General features: G+C 44.1%; 1 protein-coding gene and 1 non-coding gene across 3 annotated transcripts in view; both read right to left on the minus strand.

Annotated features, from left to right (window-relative positions):
- The window catches only part of SLC35F3 (solute carrier family 35 member F3), a 434,234-nt gene that overhangs the window by 34,906 nt on the left and 372,114 nt on the right, over positions 1–27,214 (minus strand). The window lies entirely within an intron of this gene.
- Positions 3,884–3,955, minus strand: TRNAC-ACA (transfer RNA cysteine (anticodon ACA)). Its single transcript has one exon. It is a non-coding gene; the product is annotated as a tRNA-Cys (tRNA).

Here is a 27,214-nt window from a genome sequence, read left to right on the forward strand (position 1 = left end):
TGGGCCTGACCAGCTCAGCCTCAGGTGTGCAGTGGAGCCAGCCCACGGCACAGACATGACATGAGGGTGGGATAGTATCCTCATGGAACTTTTAAACTGACACAATGAAGTTTTTGTTGTTGTTCAGTCACTAAGTCATGTTTGACTCTGCGACCCCATGGAGTGCAGCACGCCAGGCCTCTCTGTCCCTTTATATTTAAGGAAATAAAGTGTTTCTTTTTTCCTTTTAAAAAAAAAGATGCTGTAACTCAGACAGATTAAGTGATGCTCCCAAGTTCAAGTTCGACTGAACTGCAGCCTGGGCTCACTCCTCAGTGAACACTCCCAATGGCCCCCTTTCTCTTCTGGATCCTTTCCATCACCATTAAACATGTCTAAGCCTCACCATCTGATGCTGGGAGGGATTGGGGGCAGGAGGAGAAGGGGACGACGGAGGATGAGATGGCTGGATGGCATCACCGACTCGATGGTCATGAGTTTGAGTGAACTCCGGGAGTTGGTGATGGACAGGGAGGCCTGGCATGCTGTGATTCATGGGGTCGCAAAGAGTTGGACACAACTGAGCGACTGGACTGAACTGAACTGAACTGAAGCCTCACCAAGCTTAATATTAACAAAATGCTCCCCCACCTAAAGCAAGAGCAAGCATCTCATCAACCCCTTTCCCTCTCTCCAGCCCTCTTTCAGAGCCAAGCTTTTAGAAGAGTCATGGCACTCATGTCCCCCATGACCACCTCTCTCACCCTCAGCTCACCCTAATTCAGTGTTTGCTCCCACCACTCACCCAAACCCCTAGATCGGTTACCAGAGACCTTCTGTTGCTGAATCAAATAGGCACTTTCAGGTCTTCATCTTACTCTTGGAAACCATCACTGACTGTTCCTCCCTGAAACACCCTTCTTGGCTTCCAACTCAGCACACTCCTCTGGGCTTCCTCCCACCTCTCCACACCCTCCCAAGGCTTCCTTGGTACCTTCCAGGGTTCTCTTCTAGTCCACTCTCTTATTACCCTGCAGACAATGACTGAAGCAATCTCATCTACAATCAAGGTTTCAAAGGCCAGCCAGTCACTGTCTAGTGAAGAAACTTCTCCAATCTGGTACCATCCGCATCCTGGACACCAGACGCTGAATGTTCAGCCTTTCCTAATGAATGCTCCATCTTTCCCCTAAATGCTCAATCACCATAGTCAGTTCAGTTCAGTCTCTTAGTCGTGTCCGACTCTTTGTGACCCCATGGACTGCAGCACGCCAGGCCTCTCTGTCCATCACAAACTCCCGGAGCTTCCTCAAACTCATGTCCATTGCATCGGTGATCCCATCCAACCATCTCATCCTCTGTTATCCCCTTCTTCTCCTGCCTTCAATCTTTCCCAACATCAGGGTCTTTTCACATGAGTCGGTTCTTTGCATCAGGCAGCCCAAGTACTGGAGTTTCAGCTTCAGCATCAGTCCTTCCAATGAATATTCAGGACTGATTTCCTTTAGGATTGACTGGTTAGATCTTCTTGAAGTCCAAGGGACTCTCAAGAGTCTTCTCTAACACCACAGTTCAAAAGCATCAATTCTTCAGCACTCTGTTTTCTTTATAGTCCAACTCTCACATCCATATATGACTACTGGAAAAACCATAGCTTTGACTAGACAGACTTTTGTTGGTAAAGTAATGTCTCTTTTTTAATATGCTGTCTAGGTTGGTCAGAGCTTTTCTCCCAAGGAGCAAGTATCTTTTAATTTCATGGCTGCAGTCACCATCTGCAGTGATTTTGGAGCCCCCCAAAATAAAGTCTGTCACTATTTCCATTGCTTCCCCATCTATTTGCCATGAAGTGATGGGACCGGATGCCATGATCTTAGTTTTCTGAATGTTGAGTTTAAAGCCAACTTTCTCACTCTCCTCTTTCACTTTCATTATGAGTCTCTTTAGTTCTTCTTTGCTTTCTGCCATAAGGGTGGTGTTATCTGCATATCAGAGGTTATTGAGATTTCTCCCAGCAATCTTGATTCCAGCTTGTGCTTCATCCAGTCCAGCATTTTGCGTAATGTACTCTGCATATAAGTTAAATAAGCAGGGTGACAATATACAGCCTTGATGTACTCCTTTCCTGGTTTCGAACCCATCTGTTGTTTCATGTTCAATTCTAACTGTTGCTTCTTGACCTGCATACAGGTTTCTTAGGAGGCAGGTCAGGTGGTCTGGTATTCCCATCTCTTTAAAAATTTTCCACAGTTTATTATGATCCACACAGTCAAAAGCTTTGGTGTAGTCAATAAAGCAAAAGTAGATGTTTTTCTGGTTGGCAATTTGATCTCTTGTTCCTCTGCCTTTTCTAAATCCAGCTTGAACATCTGGAAATTCTCAGTTCACATACTGTTAAAGCCTAGCTTGGAAAATTTTGAGGATTACTTTGCTAGCTTGTGAGATGACTGCAATTGTACGGTAGTTTGAATATTCTTTGGCATTGCCTTTCTCTGGGATTGAAATGAAAACTGAACTTTTCCAGTCCTGTGGCCACTGTTGAGTTTTCCAAATTTGCTGGCATATTGAGTGCAACACTTTCACAGCATCATCTTTCAGGATCTGAAATAGCTCAACTGGAATTCCATCACCTCCACTAGCTTTGTTCATACTGATGCTTCCTAAGGCCCACTTGACTTCCCATTCCAGGATGTCTGGCTCTAGGTCAGTGATCACACCATCGTGGTTATCTAGGTCATGAAGATCTTTTTTGTACAGTTCTTCTGTGTATTCTTGCCCCCACTTCTTAATATTTTCTGCTTCTGTCAGGTCCATACCATTTCTGTCCTTTATTGTGCTCATCTTTGCATGAAATGTTCCCTTGGTATCTCTTAACTTTCTTGAAGAGATCGCTAGACTTTCCCATTTTATTGTCTTCATCTATTTATTCACAATGATTGCTGAGGAAGGCTTTGTTATCTCTCCTTGCTATTCTTTGGAACTCTGCATTCAAATGGGCATATCTTTTGTTTTCTCCTGTGCCTTTCACTTCTCTTCTTTTCTCAGCTATTTGTAAGGCCTCAGACAACCATTTTGCCTTTTTGCATTTCCTTTTTTGAGGGATGGTCTTGATTACTGCCTCCTGTACAATGTCATGACCCTCTGTCCATAGTTCTTCAGGCACTCTTATCAGTTCTAACCCCTTGAATCTGATTGTCACTTCCACTGTATAATCACCATAAGGTATCACAATTGCTAGACACTTGGGAATGGCTCTTAACATCTCCTTTTCCCTTTCACATCTAATTCATCACCAAGGTTTATTTCTCCTAAGTTTCTTATTGTTGTGACCACACTTGCCTCTGTTCCTTCTCAACTGGACCACGGCTGCTGGGAGCTTGTCTTCACAGTTGCCTCTGCTCCAATTCAACCCATTGCACACTCCATGCTACAATCAGAGATCCTTCTTTTCCCTCACTTTTATTTAGGATGAGGGCCCAGCTCCCCACAGGCTTACCAGGTCTGTCCTGAACTGGCCTCTGCCCATCCCATAGCTTTACCCATCACTTTGCCTTCTCTACTCAGAATTTAAGCCACTTTGAACTCATTTCGGTCACTTGGCTTCAATGCTCTTTATTCTGCTCTGAGTCTCATTGGATTCTCTATTCCCTCGAAATACTCTTCCTCCTTCGTTAGGTGGTTTCTTTCCAACCACTGGGTATCAGCTCATACACCCTCTTCAATGAAGTGCCTGATGTATGTTTCCAATGACCTGGAAGCCTCATCATAGGTGTAGAAGTGAAGTCGCTCAGTCATGTCCAACTCTTTGTGACCCCATGGACTGTAGCCTACCATGTTCCTCCATCCAAGGGATTTTCCAGGCAAGAGTACTGGAGTGGATTGCCATTTCCTTCTCCAGAGGACCTTCCCAACCCAGGAATTGAACCTGGGTCTCCTGCATTGTAGGCAGATGCTTTACCATCTGAGCCACAAGGGAAGTCCTACATCATAGGTGTAGGGTCCTTTATTGTAACTGCTTATTTAATCACCTGACTTCTTCACTAGAATGTAAGATCCATGTGGTCATTATATTTCTGCTTCATTTTATATCCCTAGAACTTAGCCCATAATATGTGTAAATAAATTTTTTTAACTGAATGAATGTGCTTATTCCTTTCTGGAGGACCACTGATTTTCAAGCATTGATGCACACACCATCAGTCTTAGAAATCTCAGGGAGCTTTTAAAAATACAAACTGCTTGGATTCATCTGTAAACATGTCCAATCGTACTGTTCCTCGAGGGGCCTAGGATTCAGTAGAGATGGTGCAGTTTACATGAGGGTGACATTCCTGACAGCATGCCATAATGCAAAATGTATATTTCTTGATGTATTTTCCCACAGTAGCACCATGTTTCTGTTTGCAACTCATGTTAACACTGCCACCTGGCATTTATAGTTCCCTTGTTCCCTCCTAGTTGAAACTGTGATTCTTGTTTAACTTTAAAAATCTCAAGGGAGTCACATTATTTGAAATTTTATGCATAAATGAAACATTAGTCATACCTGTATTTTGTTACTGCAAATTTGCATTAAAATGAGACTGTGCTGTATTTTTAAAAATTTCCAAATGATTATCAGGTGCAGCTAAGTTTGGATCCCAAGTTTCATGCTGTCTCTCTCTCTCTCCCTCCTCTGTTTGCTTTATTTCTTTAAAAAAAAGTTAAAAACCATGGTAAAATCCAGTTAACAAAAGGTACCATCTTAACCATTTCCCCTCTTTTTTCCCCATATGCTGACTCATTGAATTTTGATCACATCTATGGCATCACTGACTCGATGGACGTGAGTCTCAGTGAACTCCGGGAGTTGGTGATGGACAGGGAGGCCTGGCGTGCTGCGATTCATGGGGTCGCAAGGAGTTGGACACGACTGAGCGACTGAACTGAACTGAACTGACTGATGCACTAGATTCTTTAAAAAAGTATTTATTTGGCTGTGGCAGGTCCTAGTTGCTGCATGTGGGATCGAGTTCCCTGAACAGGGACTGACCCCGAGTCCCCTGCATTGGGAGTGCGAAGCCTTAGCCACAGACCATCAGGGAAGTTCCCATCTTAACTATGTTTAATTATTTAGTTCAGCGGCTATTTAGTTCAGTGGAGTTAAAAACATTCACATTGTTAGCTAACCAATCTCTAGAACCCTTTTTATCTTACAAAACTGAAACTTTGTACTCTACATGACCACTACTCATTCCTGTCTCCTACAGCTGCTGGCAACTGCCATTCCACTTCCTGTCCCTATGAACTGTCTATTGTATTAATAGGTACCTCAAATAAGGGGGATCATACAGTATTTGTCCTTTTGTAACTGGCTTATTTCACTTAGCATAATGCCCTCAAGGTTCATCCATGTTGTGGCATGTGTCAACATTTCCTTCCATTTAAGGCTGAATAATATTCCTTTGTGTAAAAAAAATATTCCTTTGTGTGTATATATCACATGCTGTTTATCCATTCATCTATTGATGGACACTTCGGTTGCTTCCACCTCTTGGCTATTGTGAATAATGCTGCTATGGACATCGATATACATATACCTCTTTGAGACCTTCACTTCAATCCTTTTTTACATATACCCAAAAGTGGTATATAACCCAGAAGTTAGACCATAAAGAAATCTGCCAAGGAATTGATGCTTTTGAACTGTGGTGCTGGAGAAGACTCTTGAGAGTCCCCTGGACAGCAAGGAGGTCAAACCAGTCAATCCTAAAGGAAATCCACCTTGAATACTCATTGGAAGGACTGATGCTGAAGTTCAGGCTCAAGTTCCAATATTTTGCCCACATGATGTGAAGAGCCAACTTGTTGGAAAGACCCTGATGCTGGGAAAGATTGAAGGCAAAAGGAGAAGGGGGAGGCAGAGGATGAGATGGTTGTATAACGTCATTAACTCAATGGACATGAATTTGAGCAAACTCCACGACATAGTGAAAGACATGGAAGCCTGGTGTGCTGCGGTCCATGGGGTCACAAAAAGTCAGACACAACCTAGCAACTGAACAAAAACAACTCAGAAGTAGAATTACTGGATACTATAATTCTACTTTTTTTTTTTTTTTTGAGGAATTATCACACTGTTTTGCCTAGAGGTCATATCATTTTACATTCCACCAGAAGTGCACAAGGGTTCCATTTTTTTCACATCCTTGTCAACACTAGTTGGATATACGGTGATACCTCATTGTGCTTTTGATTTGCATTTCCATCATAATTAGTGATGTTGCGCATCTGTTCATAAGCTTGTTTGCTATTCTTTGGAGAATGTCTATTCAAGCCCTTTACCCATTTTTTCATTGTTTATTTTTGTTGTTTAGTTGTAGGGGTTCATACATTCTGGATATTAACCCCTTATCAGACAAATGATTTGCAATTTTTTTCCGTTACATAGATTGCCTTTTCATTCTGTTGATTGTGTCCTTTGATGCAAAAGAATGTTAAATTTCGACGGCGTCCAATTTTCACTTTTGTTGCCTGTGTTTTCAGTGTTATACCCAAGAAATCATTCCCAAATATAATGCCAAAAAAAGCCCTCGCGCTTTCTTCAAAGAGTTTTATAGTGCTACCTCTTGAAATTTGGTTCATTTTGCATTAATTTTTGTACAGGGTATAAAGTTAGGATCTAACTTCTTTCTTTGGCATGTCAATATTCAGCTTTCCTTAGCAGTATTTGTAGAAAAGATTGTCCTTTTCCCATTGGATGGTCTTAGCACCTGTGCAAACATCATTGACCATATATGTGAGGGTTTATTTCTGGGTTCCCTATTCTATTCCGTTGGTGTGTATGTCTGTCTTCATGCCAGTACCACATTTCAAGCCAATTTTAATGACTATGCTTTATAAGTTTTGTAATCAGGAGGTGTGAGACCTCCAACCTTGTTCTCATTTTTCAAGATTGTTTTGGCTATTTTGTATCCCTTGAGATTCTGTATAAATTTTAGGGTAGATTTTATTATTTCTGAGAAGACATGCTGTTGGGATTTTGATAGGGATTGCATTAAATTTGTAGATAGCTGTAGGCTGCAGTCCATGGGGTCGCTAAGAGTCGACACGACTGAGCGACTTCACTTTCACTTTTCACTTTCATGCAACGGAGAAGGAAATGGCAACCCACTCCAGTGTTCTTGCTTGGAGAATCCCAGGGATGGGGGAGCCTGATGGGCTGCCGTCTATGGGGTCGCACAGAGTCGGACACGACTGAATCGACTTAGCAGCAGCAGCAGTTGGGCATCAGTGATATCTTATCAATATTAAGTCTTCCATCCGTGAACCCTGGATGTCTTTCCATTTGTTTGTGTCTTCTTTAATTTTTTTATGGTATATTTTGTAGTTTCCTACAGGTAAGTCTTTCACCTCCTTAGTTATGTTTACTCCTAAATACTTAATTCTTTTTGACAATATTGTAAATAAAATGTTACTTTTTTTTTAGAAAACCCTTTTAAAATATATAACATATATTTAAGTGCACAAAAGGTAAAACATACAGTTTAATTTTTATAAAATAAAACACACATGTTACACCATCTCTACCAAGATACAGAATATATACCCACACCCCAGAAGCTTCCCCTGAGCCCTCTCCTAGTCATTATCTACCCCCTTAAATATTATATAATCAGTATGGAGAGTTCTATCTCCATATTTATTTTTTTCATCTTAATAAAGTTGGAACCATACATTATGTACTCTTTAGTGTCTGGTCTTTTTCACTCAGTATTATGTCTGAGAGATCGTATCCATATTGTTGTAAGTACCAATAATTCACTTGCTATGTGGCATCTAACTTTATGAATGTACCACTATTTATTCATCCTATAGTTGACAGACATTGAGTGGTGTGGATTATGAGCAGTGTTGCTAGGAACATTTACATATATTTGGTGCACATTTGTATGCATTTATGTTGGATATATATTACAGAGGGGAAATGAAGTGTCTGAGGATATCTATATACTTATATATAGATACACTCCTCCCAGAAGGCACTAGAGGTAAAGAACCCACTTGTCAATGAAGGAGACATAGGAGGTGTGGTTCGATCCCTTGGTCAGGAAGATCCCTTGGAGGAGGGCATGGCAACCCACTTCAGTGTTCTTGCCTGGAGAATCCCATGGACGAAGAAGCCAGGCAGGCTACAGTCCACAGGGTTGCAAAGAGTTGGACAAGACTGAAGCGACTTAACATACATACGCATAGATACACACACATACGAATAATGGTTTTCAAAATTAGTTGTGCCAGTTTATACTTCCACGGATCTTTTAATCAAGACTTTAATTTATTTACATTTAGTGTAATTAATGCTCCATTTAGTTTTAATTGTCATTTTACTGTTTTCCATTAAAAACATGCTGCTGCTGCTATTGGCTCAAATCTCTGTACCAGGTTCTTTCTTATCAGGGTCATTGGAATAATTCCACCAGACAATGTTTTTGATCCCAACCATCCCTGTTCACCTCCGCCCTCCTTGTGGTTCAGCTGGTAAAGAATTCGACTGCAATTTTAGAGTTGGACATGCCTGAGTGACTTTCAGTTCACTTCACTTCATCCCTGTCCACAGTCTGTACTTAAATAAGCTTCCATTCATGTTAGTATATATTGATGGTGATAAAATATGGTATCCAATTTCAGGGAAACACACATATGCACATAGTAGATAAAAAATATATAGATTTGGGCAGGTCAATAGATTGGAGGAGGAAATGGCAACCCATTCCAGTACTCTTGCCTGGAAAATCCCACGGACAGAGGAGCCTGGTAGGCTACAGTCCATGGCATCACTAAGAGTTGGCATGACTGAGCTGCTTCACTTTCACTTTTCACTTTCATGCACTGGAGAAGGAAATGGCAACCCACTCCAGTGTTCTTGCCTGACGAGTGCCAGGGACAGAGAAGCCTGGTGGGCTGCCGTCTATGGGGTCACACAGAGTCGGACACAACTGAAATGACTCAGCAGCGGCAGCAGGTCAATAGATTAAAAAAGAGAGATTGACTAATGTATGAAATAAAAATTATAATTAAATGAAATGATTAATTTGGGCTTCCTTTCTGCTGCAAATACAAACTATACTTACTGAAAATAAAAATCATGATTGGCAAAATTAGAACTGTAACCACAGCTATACCCTTTCATCTCCTTCCTTTCATAGGTCTTAAGGCCTGTTAATATAAAATGTCATTTAATGGGACCTCCCTGGTGATTCAGTGGTTAAGACTCTTCGCTTCCACCACAGTGGGGCATGGGTTCGATCCCTGGTCAGGGAACTAAAATACCACATGCCACACAGCATGGCAAAAAAAAAAAAGAGAGAGAGAGAGACAATGTCATTTAAGTACATTTGGATACACAAAAGAAAGTTAAATGTGTGGGTTCTGGCTCAGAAGACAGTAAAAGGAATAAGAAAATCGGAAAATAAGTTCTGAAAAATCAAACTGGTAAATCAATAGTGCAGTAATAGGGGGTTTGGGGAAGGCAGAGGCACAGAGATACACGATAAATTTCCAACAGACTGAGATAATCCAGGTCATCCCCTGAGAAATGTGTTTACATGGGTGTGACTACTGTGTCACACCAGCCCATATCGGGCTTTTTAACTAATGACATCTCCTAAGAATGTTTCCTTGATGTTACATGGTTTTCTACTTACTGAATTATTTTTTGTTTCATCTACGTAGCTCTGGGTCACTGGTATTCTGCATGGATACCTGCATGGATATTTTGCTATATTCTGCATAGATTTAAGGCTGATAAATTATATTGTGAGAGCTTCAGCTATCCCCCCATTGAAGTGAAGTGAAGTCGCTCACTCGTGTCTGACTCTTTGCGACCCCATGGACTGCAGCCCACCAGGCTCTTCCATCCATGGAATTTTCCAGGCAAGAGTACTGGAGTGGGTTGCCATTTCCTTCTCCAGGGGATCTTCCTGACCCAGGGATCAAACCCGGGTCTCCCGCACTGCAGGCAGACGCTTTACCATCTGAGCCACCAGGGAAGCGAGTATCCCCCCCATTATTAGACACTATATTACATCCATTTCCCCCTATTATAATAAAAAGGTGACAAATACCTTCCTTATTACAGTTTTCTATATATTTTAGAAAAATTTCCTGAAAAATTCATAATAGAATGTGAGCAAGTTTAATGATGACCCAAGGGTTAGCTTAAAATTCTCTACCAACGCCCATGATTAGTGCATATCTGTATCATAAAGAAAACAGGTCCCATGGAGAGAATTAGGTTACAACCTCTGGGGTGGGGTGAGTTGTATTTGGATGCTCATTTCACACCCAAGGGGTGGTTCTTTAGACTTCAGCACATATTGAAGGACTTTACTGAAAGATCAGTGGCAGAATAGCGAAGATGCACAGCTTATTCATAGAGCCCTGTGCCACTCGGCATCTTGATTCAAACTATCAATGAGCAGATAAAAACTGGTTGTAAAAGATATTCACTCCAGCATTAGAGGGGAGTTGGACTTCATAAACTTGAATGCTTTTCAACTTTAAAATTCTGAGATTAGAAAATAAAACCTTTCAGGGAGTTCTCTGGTGGTTCAGTGCTTAAGACTCTGCCTTACAGTGCAAAGAATATGGTTCAGCCCCTGGTTGGGAAACTAAGATCCCATGTGTGTGTGTGTTAGTCCCTCAGTCATGTGCGACTCTTTGCAACTCCATGGACAGTAGCCCACTGTCGAGTTTTCCAAATTTGCTGGCATATTGAGTGCAGCACTTTCACAGCTTCATCTTTTAGGATTTGAAATAGCTCAACTGGAATTCCATCACTTCCACTAGCTTTGTTCGTAGTGATGCTTCCTAAGGCCCACTTGACTTTGCATTCCATGGTGTTTGGTTCTAGGTGAGTGATCACACCATTGTGGTTATCTGGGTCATGAAGATCTTTTTTGTATAGTTCTTCTGTGTATTTTTGCCACCTCTTCTTAGTATCTTCTGCTTCTGTCAGGTCTATATCATTTCTGTCCTTTATTGTGCTCATCTTTGCATGGAATGTTCCCTTGGTATCTCTAATTTTCAAATCCTAAAAGATGATGCTGTGAAAGTGCTGCGCTCAATATGCCAGCAAATTTGGAAAACTCAGCAGTGGCCACAGGACTGGAAAAGGTCAGTTTTCATTCCATTCCCAAAGAAAGGCAATGCCAAAGAATCCTCAAACTACCATACAGTTGCAGTCATTTCACAAGCTAGCAAAGTAATGCTCAAAATTCTCCAAGCCAGGCTTCAAAAGTACGTGAACTGTGAAATTCCGGACATTCAAGCTGGATTTAGAAAGGGAGAGGAACCAGAGATGAAGTTGCCAACATTCTCTGGATCATCGAAAAAGCAAGATAATTCCAGAAAAACATCTACTTCTGTTTTATTAACTATGCCAAAGCCTTTGACTGTATGGATCACAACAAACTGTGGAAAATTCTTAAATAGATGGGAATACCAGACCACCTGACCTGCCTCTTGAGAAACCTGTATGCAGGTCAGGAAGCAACAGTTAGAACTGGACATGGAACAACAGACTGCTTCCAAATAGGGAAAGGAGTACATCAAGGCTGTATATTGTCACCCTGCTTATTTAACTTATATGCAGAGTACATTATATGAAATGCCGGGCTGGATGAAGCACAAGCTGGAATCAAGATTGCCGGGAGAAATATCAATGACCTCAGATATGCAGATGACACCACCCTTATGGCAGAAAGTGAAGAAGAACTAAAGGGCCTCGTGATGAAAGTGAAAGAGGAGAGTGAAAAAGTTGGCTTAAAGCTCAACATTCAGAAAACTAAGATCATGGCATCTGGTCCCATCACTTAATGGCAAATAGGTGGGGAAACAGTGGAAATAGTGACAAACTTTATTTTTTTGGGCTCCAAAATCACTGCAGATGATGACTGCAGCCATGAAATTAAAAGACACTTGCTCCTTGGAAGAAAAGTTATGAATAAGCTAGACAACATATTAAAAAGCAGAGACACTACTTTGTCAACAAAGGTCCATCTAGTCAGAGCTATGGTTTTTCCAGTAGTCATATATGGATGTGAGAGTTGAACTATAAAGAAAGCTGAGTGTCAAAGAATTGATGCTTTTGAACTGTGGTGTTGGAGGAGCTTCAATACTTTGGCCACCTGATGTGAAGAACTGATTCATTGGAAAAGACCCTGATGCTGGGAAAGATTGAAGGCAGGAGGAGAAGGGAATGACAGAGGATGAAATGGTTGGATGGCATCACCGACTCACTGAACATGAGTTTGAGTAAATTCAGGGAGTTGGTGATGGACAGGGAGGCCTGGCATGCTGCAGTCCATGGGGTCGCAAAGAGTCGGACATGACTGAGCGACTGAACTGAATTGAACTGGACTGTAGCCCGCCAGGCTCCTCTGTCCATGGGATTCTCCAGGCAAGAGTACTGGAGTGGGTTGCCATTCCCGTCTCCAGGGGATCTTCCTGACCCAGGGATGGAACCTGTGTGTCCTATATCGCAGGCAGACTCTTTACTGTCTCATCCCTCATGCCACAGTGTAACTAAGCTGGCTTGTCATAACAAAGATCCTGATGCTGTAACTAAGACACAACACGGCTGGGTCTTAGTTATTATTTAAGTAAGTAAGTAAGTAAATGAATATTTAAAAAAGAAAGAAAATAAAACCTTTCTACCAGGCAAAAGTCAGAGTAGCATCCACTACAAGTCTTGAACTACTGGGTAAATGTTTATTTCCCAGCCCTGAACCCCAACTTTTTTTTGTGTTTGCCTTCACTTAGAGCTTTAAGCTGACAGAGGCAGTAAAGACCATTTAACCAAACTTATGAATTAGGCTTCAGTTTATTTTGAACATTTTAAGACATCTTTGGGGAAGTTTTAAGTAAAATGGATTTTACTATGAGCCACTATGGCTCATAAGTAGGTTAAAGTATGTTTGGATTTCCCAGGAGCGTGTTTTAATGTTACAGATTCCACAGCAGATCCAGGTTTAGCCAAGTATCCTTAGAGTCAATTTATAAAGATTTGCTTAAACAATTTAAAAGATTAACTTTTATAGCACAACAAAAATACTGAAGTATTAATGAAAAATACTGAAGTAGTTTTTCTGAGCAACTAGTACAGTGCTCTGTTAGCTGTAAGTCCAGAAACTGAGTCTGTCTATAATTGCATGCATCTGTATCTATGTGTGTATCATCTATCTATCTACCAATCTGTCATCCATCTTGCTATTGATCTGTTCCTAAAACACATGCCTGAGGCAGTTAGAGGCAGAAAAAGATAGGTCTTCCATGATGTTAGTGGTGAGGATTCTTGGAAAGGATCTGAGAGAAACGAAGGGCATTCATTGTGTACAAAGAATTCTGAGAGATCTTCCCCTAGGAATGAACAAGCCTTAACCACGTCTTGGAGAGGGAACATTTAAGAAGCACAGATTGCATACGTGTCCCACTAACTAGGAATTTCACAGCCTCCTCCACAGGGATCTGTTCACTGTTTAGGGTTCAGGGGGTTTCGCGTGCAAAATCCAAGAGCATGAGTGTCTGTAAAGTGCTAGGAGACTGCCTGCCCCTGTCCACAGGGCTCCTGGCCAAACTGCCGGTCACTGTGAAGCAGTTCTGTGTCCCATCCAAAGGTGAAGACAGGAGCAGTAAAGACAGGGTGGTATTCAAAAATACAACAACTTATTTCTTTGCCAGGTCTCCCCAAATAACAGACATCTCCCAGGGGAGCCATCATCCCTGCCCTCCCAGGCAAGGGGTGGGGGTAGACCCTCACCCACATTACATGTGCATTTCATGAAAAGCATTAAGTCCTTCTGGTATCACATTGAGGATATGAATGAAGAAGTACATGAATAGTTCAGGCCACAAGGTTGGTTTCTACCAGCTACCACCAGCATCAAAATTGGGTTCTAATACACTGAATGATGGGCTCCCCTGATGGCTCAGATGGTAAAGAATCTTCCTGGAATGCAGGAGACTTGGGTTCAATTTCTGGGTGGGCAAGATCCCACAGCTTCCACTTATATGTGGAGACTAAAGTACCAGCTGAAGTCCTCTGGCCACTTAGGAAGGACAGGCCCCCAGAATTGGTGTGCATTTCCTCCCAGTCTGAAACAGCCTCTCAATATCAGAAACTACTCTGCTTGTTGTAGGAGTGCATTCAAATATCTGTGCCCAGAAGAAAGCTGCTCTGGGAACTTTGGCTTGTGGTCCACTTAACCCAGTGAGATTGGACACGTGGTTTCCTGTAGCAGGAAGACATCACCGGACCATCTGTTGTAGCATAGGATGCCTCTCCTGAGCTGGTAGGAGACAAGCTGGAGTTGGGCTCTAAAGAGAGCTGTTAGCCCTGAGATAGGACCAGTTTCAGGAAGAGTCAGCGTACTGCATTAATGAAACACATCCCGCTGTGAAGCTGAGGGACACAGCACCCAGCACTTGATAAACGGGTCTCAGAAAATAACAGCTGCTGAGCGTTTAAAAATTTTTAAAGATTTATTTATTTATTTTTGGCTGCACTGGGTCTTCAAGGCTGTGCGCGGGCTTTCTCTAGTTGCCGTGAGCGGGGGCTACTCCCTAGCGGTGGTGCAGTGGCTTGCCTTGCTGCAGAGCACAGGCTCCAGGGCGCTCAGGCTTCAGTAGCTGCAGCTCACAGGCTCTAGAGCACAAGCTCAGTAGTTGTGGCTCATGAGCTTAGTTGCTCCGAGGCGTGTGAGATCTGCCAGGACCAGGGATCGAACCCTGGTCTATCTATCTATCTACGTGTCCCCAGCATCGGCAGGTGGATTCTCAACCACTGGACCACCAGGGAAGCCCTGAGCTTTTGTATCTATTTTTCTGCCTTCCAGTAAAGATTCATTTTGAGTCTCACTAAGCTGTCAAGACTTAAACCAGAAATATATTTTTATAACACCTGACTCAACAACACTTTTATCACAGTGGAGAAGCCATGGCAGATCTGTGGACATTTCCTTGGTCATCAAAAAGAAGGTGAGGCTTAAACTTCATGAGGATGGGGTGGTATGGATCTGATGGTGCCTGCTGGACTCCTGAACTGGGCCCCACAGTTGTAATCGATGCCTGCATTCATCTGCTGGCTGGACTGGCTTTCTTCCCAGTGGGTGGCTATTTGTCTGGGGCTTGGAGTGGGCCCATTTAGTTCATCACAAGGAAGAAGTTTATAAAAATTGTTCAACAAGAAAAAAGCCTTGTTCAACAAGGGAACCTGTGTACTCACTTCTGTTGTTCCACACCACCTTTCTGGGACCTAGGATTCTATCCATGTGGAGAGACGACTGGCAGATACTCCCCAAATCTAATGGAATTTCCTGAAGACCTTGGGTGAGCATCTCTCCCACTGGCCTGTCTGTCTCCCATCTTGGCAATGGAAAGTCCAAGGCTTGAGACTGGGGGCGGGACCAATGACTGGGGTGCTCTCTGCTTCTGTCACAATGAAAGGCAATGGCATTTGGTCAGTGGCTAGAATGGCAGTCTTCAATGTCCAAGCTTTGAAGGAATGAATGCAATGTACGGTGAGCTACTGCATACAGCTGTTTCACAGATCTGTCCACAGAGATGCAATGGTGGTATGATGGGATCATGATATTATGCTATGGAATTCCAAAAGACCTTTAGCTTGACTTCAGTCCCTTTGTTGCTCCTGTTGTATCTTCTGATGTCCTGGATCTTTCTCAGAGGAGTATAAGCAATATCTTGTCCTGATGGTCTGTTTTTGAAAGATGGCTGCAGGAAGTCATACCTAGGACCTGGCCAGGACAGCAGAGCTCACAGAGGCAGGGTCCTGCCTTGTTAGGAATCAGGAATTTCTCTGTACTGCACTGAGCCTGGTTCTCATGGGCTTCAGAAATTCAGAGACATCATGCCACTGCTATCCCCTTTACAGAGCTGCCAGGCACCTCCTCACCCGGGGCTTCCTCTTCCATCTCCAGCTCCGCCCAGCACCCTGTAAATCTGCTCCCACAAAATTCTGTGTCAGCTCCCTCACATCTCCCCAAGGTTTTAAAATTCTGTTTGCAAAGATCCCCTGGAGAAGGAAATGGCAACTCGCTCCAGTATTCTTACCTGGAGAATCCCATGGACAGAGGAGCCTGGCAGGCTACAGTCCACGGGATTGCAAGAGTCGGACATGACTTAGCAACTAAACCACCACCACCTCTTCCAACTGACTGCTGCTTTCTTCCTAGATGAAGGAACCTGGCTTCCCTGGTGGCTCAGCTGGTAAAGAATCCGCCGGCAATGTGGGAGACCTGGGTTCGATCCCTGGGTTGGGAAGATCCCCTGGAGAAGGGAAAGGCTACCCACTCCAGTATTCTGGCCTGGAGAATTCCATGAACTAAGTCCATGGGGTTGCAAAGAGTTGGACACAACTGAGCGACTTTCACTTTCACTAGTAACGTTTGTATCTGTCAGGGCCTAGGACAGTGCCCGACTCAAAGTATACTGGTGAATAAATGACCACAATTCAGTTCTTGATATTTAAGCATATTTGGCAACATTAGCACATTTATGCTGCTAGAAAGTTTAGTAAATGGATATTGTAAAACTGGACTGTCCATGTTGGTAAGGACTTTGGAAATCTGACTTTCTTTTGTAAAGGTAGGCAACCTCAGGCACAGAGGTGATGAGCTCTGTCCAGGGTTGCAAAGCTGGTTTGCAGCAGGGCTCAGTTGAACTAGGGGCTCCCAATTCACTCCCCCATTCTCCACATTTATTTTGGTGAAACCTTCGTGGTGGCTGATGTACCGGGTAAATGGGCTTATCTTTACCACCCACTCAGCTGGCCCGGACAGAGTGAGAAAACCAAGCCCAGCCTGTTGCAGTGGTTCCCTCGCCACTTCCTGCTCAGTGACTGTGGAAGGGGCCTGTGTGGAGTGCTGACCGTAAGAAATCTGCTTCTCTGCCTTTTGTAGAAACGAGTATGTGGATTAAGGGTATATTCCCTGCAACTAATTATGCAGATGTGTAGGCAATGCTCTTTGCTAATTTCAGGAGCTGTGCCCAAACTATTTAAAAGCAAGAGTGTGCTTTGTCTTCAGAAAGAAAAATTCAGGGAAGTTATCCTTAAGGCTCTACCTCTGACTTATCAATGGGTTTTTTTGCTTTTAAAAAATAGCTTCCTTCAAACTGAAGAGTTTAAAGATTTTTATAATTCAGTGGCAGGTGAACAGTCTGTGTCTTCCTGATCTCGAACTGGGAGTTAAAACAAAGACGCGACAAGCTCAATGGGGGCTGAAAAATCAGGGTTGTTACTAAGGAGAACAATTTTACAAAGGATGAGATTCTGTTGTATCTCAAGGACAGAAGGGTTTTGGACAAGGTCAATTTCATAACATGCCATTTTGGATGGGATTGATTTATATTAACTGTAAAGCTTTTCAAGGCTGGTACCAGGAGACTGGTGTGTGGATATGTGTCCGCTGATTTTCGCAGGCAGTTTTCCGCTCTCTCTCTCCCTTACACACACAGCTAGAACTGCCTCTGTCCAAATGAACAGCATGGACTTTTTCAGAGTTGGATGGATTTCCATGGCACAAATCAACAGCTCCTTTTAGAAATAGATTGGACCCGAGGAATTGTTGAAATACGTACGACTTGGTCCTGACTATTGACTGTAGACATGCACTGTACACCTTGAAGAAGACTGGTGATTCTTTGAGATTCACGGATTCAAAAATGGCCGAGAGACAATACGGATGGACCTAGAGAGCGTCATACTGAGCGAAGTAAGTCAGACAGAGAAGGACAAACATCGTATGACATCCCCTACATGTGGAATCTAAGAAGAAATGATACAGATGAATTTACTTACAAAACAGAGACTCAAAGACTTAGAAAATGAACTTATGGTTGTCTGGGGATGGGGGTTAGTTAGGGAGTATGGGATTAACATGTATACAATGCTGTATCTAAAATGGATAACCAACAAGGACCTACCGTATAGCACATAGAACTCTCAAAGCTGCGTGGCAGCCTGGATGGAGGGGGTTTGGGGTAGAATGCATATTATATATATATGTGTGTGGCTGAGTCCCTTTGCTGTTCATCTGAAACTACCACAGCATTGTTTGCTAATTGGTTATCTCCCAATACAAAATAAAAAGTTCAAAAAAAAAAAAAAGGAATAGTAACAAAAAAATGGCTGAGCGAGAGCTGCCTTTACTTTGGGGTGTTTCTCTGGCTTAGTGAGAACTTCAGGGTTCACCTGAATTCCTGCTCCCATTTCATCCCATCCTAGACTTTGGCCTGCACCCCAGGAAGAGTTGTTCTCAGGGGTCCTGTTTACTTCAGGAGCTTCCTGATGGGCCTTCCTATTTCCCATATTCTTTCTGTTCACCCAGAATCTACAAACATCCAGAACATCCAACTGGTTGTGAGAGAGGCTGTCTATGTTTTCTAGGAAAGTGGAGGCTTCCAAAGGAAAGTGACCCCCATCTGCCTGGGGGCAGCAGAGGTATCTGGAAGCAAGATCTCACTTAAGTGCCCTTTTAGGGAATCTGATAATGAATGTAAGAGTCTTTAGTCTAACAGTGAATTAGCTGCATGTCTCCAGGCTTCAGTTTTTTCATGTATGAAATGCAGGATCAGTTCAAGATCCATTGACAGTCAATCATCTATGAATATGTGATTCATGTACTGTTGCATTCCGTCCTTGCTCAGTTATGTCCAACTCTTTTCGACCCCCTAGACTGTAGCTCACCAGGTTCCTCTGTCCATGGAATTCTCCAGTTACGAATACTGGAGTGGGTTGCCATTTCCTTCTCCAGGGGATCTTCCAGACCCAGGGATCCAACCCACATCTCTTGAGTCTCCTGCACCAGCAAGTGGATTCTTCACCAGTGTGCCTGTGTGCAGTGCTAATTCATATTCTAATGGCTTAGAGTCTAAGTAACGGCCTGGAGCAGAGGCTGGACCGAGGGCTCTGGTCTGTGCAGCAGCAGGAGGAGAGGCTGAGCCTGCTCTGCAGCTTCCCCTCTGTTCACAGGGGCCACCCAGCCAGCCACAGCCCCTCACTCTGAGCGTGTGAAGACAACAGGTCCTGCTGTACAGCACAGAGAACTATACTCGATATCCTGGGATAAACCGTAATGGAAAAGAATATAGAAAAAAAGAATGTACATATAGTCATAACTAAAATAATTTTGCTGTACAGCAGAAATTAGCACAACATTGAAAAGCAACTGTACTTCAATTTAGGAAAAAAGACACCAGCCCAGTGTGGGCCTGGGCTCCACACTGCAAGCTTGCAGGGCCCTTTCCCATCCAAGGCAGGGATTTGGGAGTGTCAGGATTCTAGGTCTGTTCTAGCCTCCCAGAATTCTCCATCAAGCATCACAATTATTTTAATCATTTCTTGGTAACATTTCAGAAAGCAGATGACTTAGGCAGCCAGAATCTTCCCCATGTTCTGTTGAAAGCCCAGAACGGTGACCCCACTGGCCTGTGGAGCTCCACAGGTGAGAAGCCAAATGGATTTTCAGCTGTCCTCAGCCAAACCCGGAAAGATCAATTGCTTCAACTGTTACTCTGCCCGTCGCGGGTCTAAATGTGCCAAGGGGTCAAAACTCAGCACAAAAGGCCGTTGACAGGCATCAGAACCACACTTGCAGGAAGTCGAATTAAATCAAGGCCTTACGAATCTCTGCCTGCTTCATCCCGAAACATACAAGCCCAAGCCATCAGACGTGCAGCCAAGCCCAGACGCATGTATCCTGAGCTATGGTTTCCCTGGAGCCAGGACAGTCGAGCATCTCCCTCATGCTCCCCTGTGATTCTCATCCCACCTCAGAGCTCAGTGCTTCTTTTCTGTCCTCCATACATCAAGGACCTTCACCAGCTCCTGATGGTTTTGCCTTTTGCCTTTACATGTATTTGGAAAGCACCAGGTACCAACTATAGTTTTTTTTGCCTTCTGAATGCAAGAATATCTTGATTGGGATGAACACAAATGATGGTGGTTTCTCTAACTACAAAAGTCCCTTTAAGTGGCCAGCTCTGTGCTAACCCTCTCTGTTTTTTTGGGAAAACTGCTCCTCTTCCTGGTGGACCCTTAGCCAAGGTGCAAGCTCTAGCCAAGGTCCTCGTGGGGTGGTCCACGGACCAGGAGCATCAGCATCGGCTGGGAGACTGTAAGGACGTAGAATCTCAGACTTCACTCCAGAGCGTCTCCTTGAGATCAGAATCTGCAGAGAACAAGTTCTCCTGGTGATCTGTGTGCAATTCTGCTTTTGAGAAGTGACCTCCGGCCATCTGGATTGAACTGCAGGTGCCTTTCTGGTCCCGGTGATTAGTGTGTGTGTGGGCAGGCGGCAGGGGATGGGGGTGGGGAAGGGAAGGCGGAGGATCAGGCACGCGACTCAAGCTGGGCTCTCGGCCCTTGCCCACAACATCTATAGTAATCCCGTGCCTTTTTCGAATCTCTGGTGAAGGGTCTATTCTTTAGAACATGTGAAGTTCAAGACTATATCTTGATATTTCTCCCATCAACTTGGTCTGCATATTGACTGGAAGATCTGATGACAAAGGCCCCCTAGGGCTTCCCTGGTGGCTCCAACGGTAAAGAATCTGCCTGCAATGCGGGAGACCTGGGTTTGATCCCTGGGTTGGGAAGATCCCCTGGAGGAGGGCATGGCAACCCACTCCAGAGGAACCTACTGGGCTGCAGTCCACAGGGTCACAAAGAATCAGACATGACTGAGCAACTAAGCACAGCACAGGACCCCAGAGAGGGCAGTCCTCTCCCATGGAAGCTTAATACAATATCATTCACTGGACACCAGTTAATTAGCCTTTCAAGGTTCTGGGCACCACGTCTGACTTACAGAATTGTGCTCATCATATATACACTTTCTCCTTCCCCATTTTCCCTCTGAGCTGCACTGTGATGCTTATAATTCTCTGGCCAAACAACTGGGGAAGCCAGAGGCTTCTGGTGATCTTCAGAGGGAGCAATCACATCTGAAAAGGGCAGCACCACAGTTACGGTCAACGAAACCAAGGCCTTTGGTTCATAGAGCCTTGATCAGAAGGCAGCATGGGTTGGTGTATAAAACAATAACTTTTGAAGCCAGAGAGATAAAAATGAAACACTGCTTCACTACTTATACTGGTGGGGTCATAAATAACTTGTGGAATCTTTGTGATCCTTAATTTCTTCATCAGGAAAATGGGCAACCTTGGAGGACTAAAGTAGTAGCTAAATGAGAGAAAATAGTTCAGTAATCACCAAAGCAGCTGCCACGGTAGAAATACCTTATATTACCCTCGTCACCCTTCCCATTCTTTCCTTTTGAAAGGACAGACTTTGGAAGCAACCTAAATGTTCACCAATAGAGGAATAGATATAAAAGATGTGGTACATATACACAATGGAATATTACTCAGCCACAAAAAGGGATGAAACTGGGTCATCTGTGGAGACATGGATGGACCCAGTGGCTCTCATACAGAGTGAAGTAAGTCAGAAAGAGAAAAAACAAATACCATATATTAACGTATATATGTGGAATCTAGAAAAATGGTATGGATATCTAGAAAAATGGTATAGATAACCCTATATGCAAAGGAGAAATAGAGACACAGACATACAGAAAAAATGTATGGTTACCAAGGTGGGAAAGGAGTGGGGTTGGAGGGACTGGGAGATTGGGATTGACACATATACACTATTGATACTATGCATAAAATAGACAACTAACGGGAGCATACCGTATGGCACAGGGAACTCTACTTAACGCACTGTGGTGACCTAAATGGGAAGGAAGTCCAAAAGGGAGGGGACATATGTATATGTATGGCCGACTCACTTTTCTATGCAGTAAAAGCCAACCCAACATTGTGACGCAACTATACCACTATTAAAAACGAATTAATACAAAATAAATAAAAGGACAGACTTCAATTTAAAGAAGATACTTTGAGGCTTGAGTCTAATCTCTCATGCTGTCAACAGAATAAACTAAAAACGACCTTAGCATTTTGTACCAAATCACAGTAGACACAAGGACTATTCTGACTGCATTTCAGAAACTTTATTAATAGCTGCTACACTGCAAGAATCAAAAGTGTTTTTTTTTTTAAGAACTAAATGTATAATGATTTATATTTTGAACATTTAATTAAAGTTCTACCAAATTCTAGATTGCATTCAGTGATCTCAGTGTCCTAAGGCTGTGAGGTTTAGTGCTTTGTTTTCATGGGGGCGGTGCCCTGGTTTGGAGGTGGGGAGTTGACACTGTGGTGCAGACACTGCCCTTGACCATCTGGGTAACAAAGGCTTGCCCAACACCATCCTCAACATTGAGGCCACTGTCTTTCAACCCAAAGTCAACACAAATGAAGGAAATGGAATTTAAGCTTGGAGTCAAAGTAAATGATCCCATTCAGAGTTTGAAGTCTCATATCCTTGGGCAAAAGTTTTCATGACATTGCAATGGCCCTTCAATGATGCTGGGAACCAAGTAAAAAATGCAGTTAAAAACACAAGCTCAAGAGCCTGAGTCCAAGCACTGGATAGGATGGTTACCTGGGCCAGTTACACAGACTCCCTGCTGATGTGCCTCAGCTTCATCATCTGTGAAATGGAAACAGCAGTAATATCCACCTCACACGGCTGTTAAATGAACTGCTTTGTATAAGGTACTTATGATTAGTGCCTGTACAAAGTAATCCCTCAATGAACCTTACCTCTTATTACTATTATTATTTATATATTTGGCTGTGCTGGGTCTTAGTTGGCTTCTTGAAGCATGCAGACTCTACCTGGGGCATGTGGGATCTCGTTCCCTGACCGGGGATGGAATCTTGGCCCCCTGCATTGGGAGCGGTGGGTCTTAGCCACTGGACCACCAGGGAAGTCTCACTCTTGTCTTTCTCGAAGTACGGCCGCGTACAACATTACTAGTATAATCCGATCACTGCAGACAAGGACAAAACTGTCAGTTCCTAAATTCAAATTATTGCAGTTCATTATATAACCTGGATTAAACAAAATTTTTTGATGGCTTCATCATGCAAATAACTCATTTTACAGTTATAGTCAACTGCAGTCCTTTTCACATATGTGTGGTTGTGGAGCTGCGCCTCCCCTCCGTCCAGCTTGCTCCTTGTTTTGTGGATTTATGTGGACACTTTACACATACTCTTCTCACATTTCTTATTGTATCTGGCCCGGCTTTCTAGCCAGCCAGATCTTTCTGGGTCCTGGCTTCACCATGTGCTGTGCTGTGCTTAGTCACTTGGACACGTCCGACTCTTTGCGACCCCATGGGACTGTGTCCATGGGGATTCTCCAGGTAAGAATATGGGAGTGGGGTGCCATGCCCTCCTCCAGGGGATCTTCCCAATCCAGGTATCAAACCCAGGTCTCCCGCATTGCAGGCAGATTGTTTACCATCTGAGCCACCATGGGAGCCCCCAAGACATCATTAATCCTCCTAGAGTTTGAGTCATTTACAATTTTAACAAATGTAACTTTCATGATTTTACCAAAATCACTGATAAAAATATCCACCAGACTAGGCCCACGTTCCAGAGTTTGTCTGTTTCAATGGTGGCCCACATTATGGAATCCATTCACCCTCACCATTATTAGGATTTCTCTAAGGGACAACTAGTCCAATCTAGTTTTCTCGTGGCCCCTAGTACTATTTTGTTTTCCCCAGTGCTTTGTCTTTATTTTTTAAAAGTTTATTTTTGGCTGTGCTGAGTCTTTGTTGCTGGGCCTGAGCTTTCTCTAATTGCAGCCAGCGGGGACTACCCTTTTTTGTGGTGCATGGGGCTCTCGTGCAGCGGCTTTTCTTGTTGCAGAGCATGGACTCTAGGCGTGTGGGCTCAGTAGCTGTGGCACATGGGCTGTTTGACCCGTGGCATACGAAATCTTCCCAGACCGGGACTGAGCCCATGCTCCCTGCACTGGCAGGCAGATTCTTAACCACTGGATCACCAGGAAGTCCTCCCCAGTGTTTTCAATGAAGCTTCAAGTAGACCTAAAGTCCTGGCTGCTAATTAGCCATGGATTGTGAAATTGTTTATTACTTGTGAGAAAATGACAGTAATTAGCAGAAAATACCTGTCCTTTGTGTTTTAAGAATATTTGCTGGATAAAGCCTAAGAAAGTGATATCGTTTGTTCAAAAGAGTTCCTGCAAAATCCAGGTTTGCCTTGTAATCATGTGCCCTTGGGCTCGGGCCAGGCTGATGGGAGAGGGCTGTGGAGTCAGTCCTCTGACAGGAGGAGCCCTGGGAAGGCTCTATTCTAGACCATGGAGAGGGGCAGGGGTGAGCGAACCACCAGCTCCAATCGTACCTGAATCACGAATTAAAGGCCCAGTAGAACTTGTCAGGCTTATGGACCAGATGAGCATCTGAGGCTGCAGTCCTGGTTAATATCAGGGACTATGCATTGGGGCTTCCAAGATGGCATTTGTGGTAAAGAACCTGCCTGCCACTGCAGGGAATGTAAGAGATGCAGGTTCGATCCCTGGGTTACGAAGATCCCCTGGAGGAGGGCTTGACAACCCACTCCACTATTCTTGCCTGGAGAATCCCATGGACAGAGGAGCCTGGTGGGCTACAGTCCATGGGGTCACAAAGAGTCAGACACGACCGAAGCGAAAATATGCACACACGTTCATCAGTGTGGTGGGTCCTTTGATCTTTTTTTTTCCCCCCTCCAGAACTGAGCATAGCAGAGACTGCCTGGTGAAGGATTTAGGGCTGCTACTTTCCTTTAGAGAGTGGCTGTGTGCATCCTGGCACCACAATATCAAAAGGCGTTGGGCGGGCCCTTTGTAGTGCCTGGCAGCTCGATCCACAGGGCTGTGAGGCTGGGATCCTCCTGTCCACCCTGCACCAGAGCAAACAGATGCTCCAGAAAAAGGGCAAAGAGCCTGGCTCAGCTGCAGCGGGCGGTCCCAGCCTGCTCCTTGCTCCTCGGGCAGGGCGGCCGCTCTGACAGTAATTTGACATGATGCATAATAGATGAGGAAGTGGTTGGCTGGGCCTTCACAATGTGCTATAATCCTGAGACAAAATACACAGAGATTTTCACACAAGCTGGAGATGACTGATTCCCAGGAGCTGATAACGTAGGGTGTCTCCTTCCAAGCAAAATGTCGAACCATTTCAAAGGTCCCCTTGGAGGCATGGGATATGTGACCACTTATCATGGACCTGTTTCCAGTTCAACAGAAAAACTGAGCTTCCCGCTTTGTTTATATATACGGATTCTTTGATACAAGTCTAAAGATCCTATTTTAAGCTATTGTTATGATTAAACTACCAGCTATTTTTTGGGCCAGAAGCATAAAAAAGTCTGTTTTAACATCTCATTGAATCTCTGTTTTTCCAGAGATTGATGCAGATTGACTCTATATCCTTCCTCTTCTTTGCGAACTGGGGACGGAGAGGAAACAGAAGCCTTAGACCACGTGTATTAGCCTTTGAGGGCTTCTGTAACACAGCACCGCTGGCTGGGTGGCTGAGACAACAGATGTTTATGTCCTCAGAGTTCCGGGAACTGGAAGTCCAAGATCAAGGTAGTGGCAGGGCTGGTTCCTTCTGAGGCCTCTCTCCTCCGCTGGCTGTCTCCTCCCTGTGTCCTCATGGGGCTTCTATGTATATCTGTGTCCTAATCTCCTTTTCCACCGGTCAGATTGGATTAGACCATCCTAATGATTTCATTTGAACTTAATCTTAGAACTTTTTCAAGGGCTTCCCTGGTGGCTGAGACTGTAAAGAACCTGCCTGCAATGCAGGAGACCCAGGTTCAATCCCTGGGTGGGAAGATCCCCTAGAGAACACAATGGCAACCCACTCTAGTACTCGTGCCTGGAGAATCCCATAGACAGAGGAGTCTGGCCGACTACAGTCCATGGAGTCACAAAAGAGTTGGACATGACTGAGTGACTAACACACACACACACACCTCTTTCAAAGCCATGTCTCAAAAAAAAAAAAAAAAAAGTCACATTCTGAAGTTCTGGAGGTTTAGGATTTCATCATATGTACTTTAGGGATACACAACTCAGCCGATTAAACTCAAGTAAGGACACAAGTTGCCTGGAAAAGCACTTTGCTGTCCCCACGCTGACTGCTGCCTTCAGGAGGACATTTGGCACTGACCACGGTTGCTGATGCTGAAGCCACAGGCAATCATTTGGAGGTCCCAGGACCCAGCTAGAGCAGACAGGATGAGGATGCTGTCAGTGAGGCAGCATCTGTGTTTTCTTGGCCACACCACGTGGCACGCAGGATCTTACTTCCCCGCCCAGGGATTGAACTTGTGCCCTCTGCAGTGGAAGTGCAGAGTCCCAGACACTGGACTGACGGGCAAATTCCAGCAAGGCCGCATCTGGAGGCACTTTGGGTTCAGATCCTGCCTGTGATACCTGACAAGTTATTGAACCTCTCTGAGGCTCATCCTTAAAGAGAATATGGCCATAATACTTACCTCCTAGGAAGACTATGCAGTAGAAATGTCATACAGTAGGTATGTGTGCTCGGCACCCTGCTGGCAACTGGGAAGTTGTTTGAGAAACGGGGCTGTTGATAATAACAAGCAAAGTCAAACAACTGTCCTGGCCTAGGGAGAGTTCGCCAGGCTATCTAGGGTCCAGTCACCCTGCTTCCTGTCTGTCTAATTCAGTACTACCCAGCTATTTTCCTGTTCCACTCCCTCCCGTCTCAGAAAGCACGGGGGCTCAGTGAATACTTTGCTGTGACTTCCTGGCCTCGGGGCATCCCGTTATTCCTCTCTCCACTGGCCTCCAATAAACAGACTGGCAAAGCGAGTTTCAGTTCATTTAAGGATGAAATCTCAGTAGAAGGGTTAAAACACAGCCATCAGCTTATTCTAATTATAGCCCCTCCGTACTGCAAACATGCTCAGACATCTGAAAGTAGGTGGTGAATAGGAACAAGGAGATAAAGTGTGGGCTGTCTAGGAGGGAGTCCATTTGGTGCCCACAGCGATGTAGTGGGCATCCTCATCTGGGGTGAAGCCTTGAGCTGAAAATGAAGCAGGAACCATCTCCACTAAGAGTACCTGGGAAGGAACTTCGCTGGTGGTCCAGTGGCTAAGACGCCGCACTCCCAATGCAGGGGCCCAGGTCTGATCCCTGGTCAGGGAAATAGATCCCACATGCTGCAACCAAAGATTCTGTGTGCTGCAACCAAGACCTGGCGCAGCC

Source organism: Bos mutus, chromosome 28, assembly GCF_027580195.1.
Source record: "Bos mutus isolate GX-2022 chromosome 28, NWIPB_WYAK_1.1, whole genome shotgun sequence".
Lineage (NCBI taxonomy): Eukaryota > Metazoa > Chordata > Mammalia > Artiodactyla > Bovidae > Bos > Bos mutus.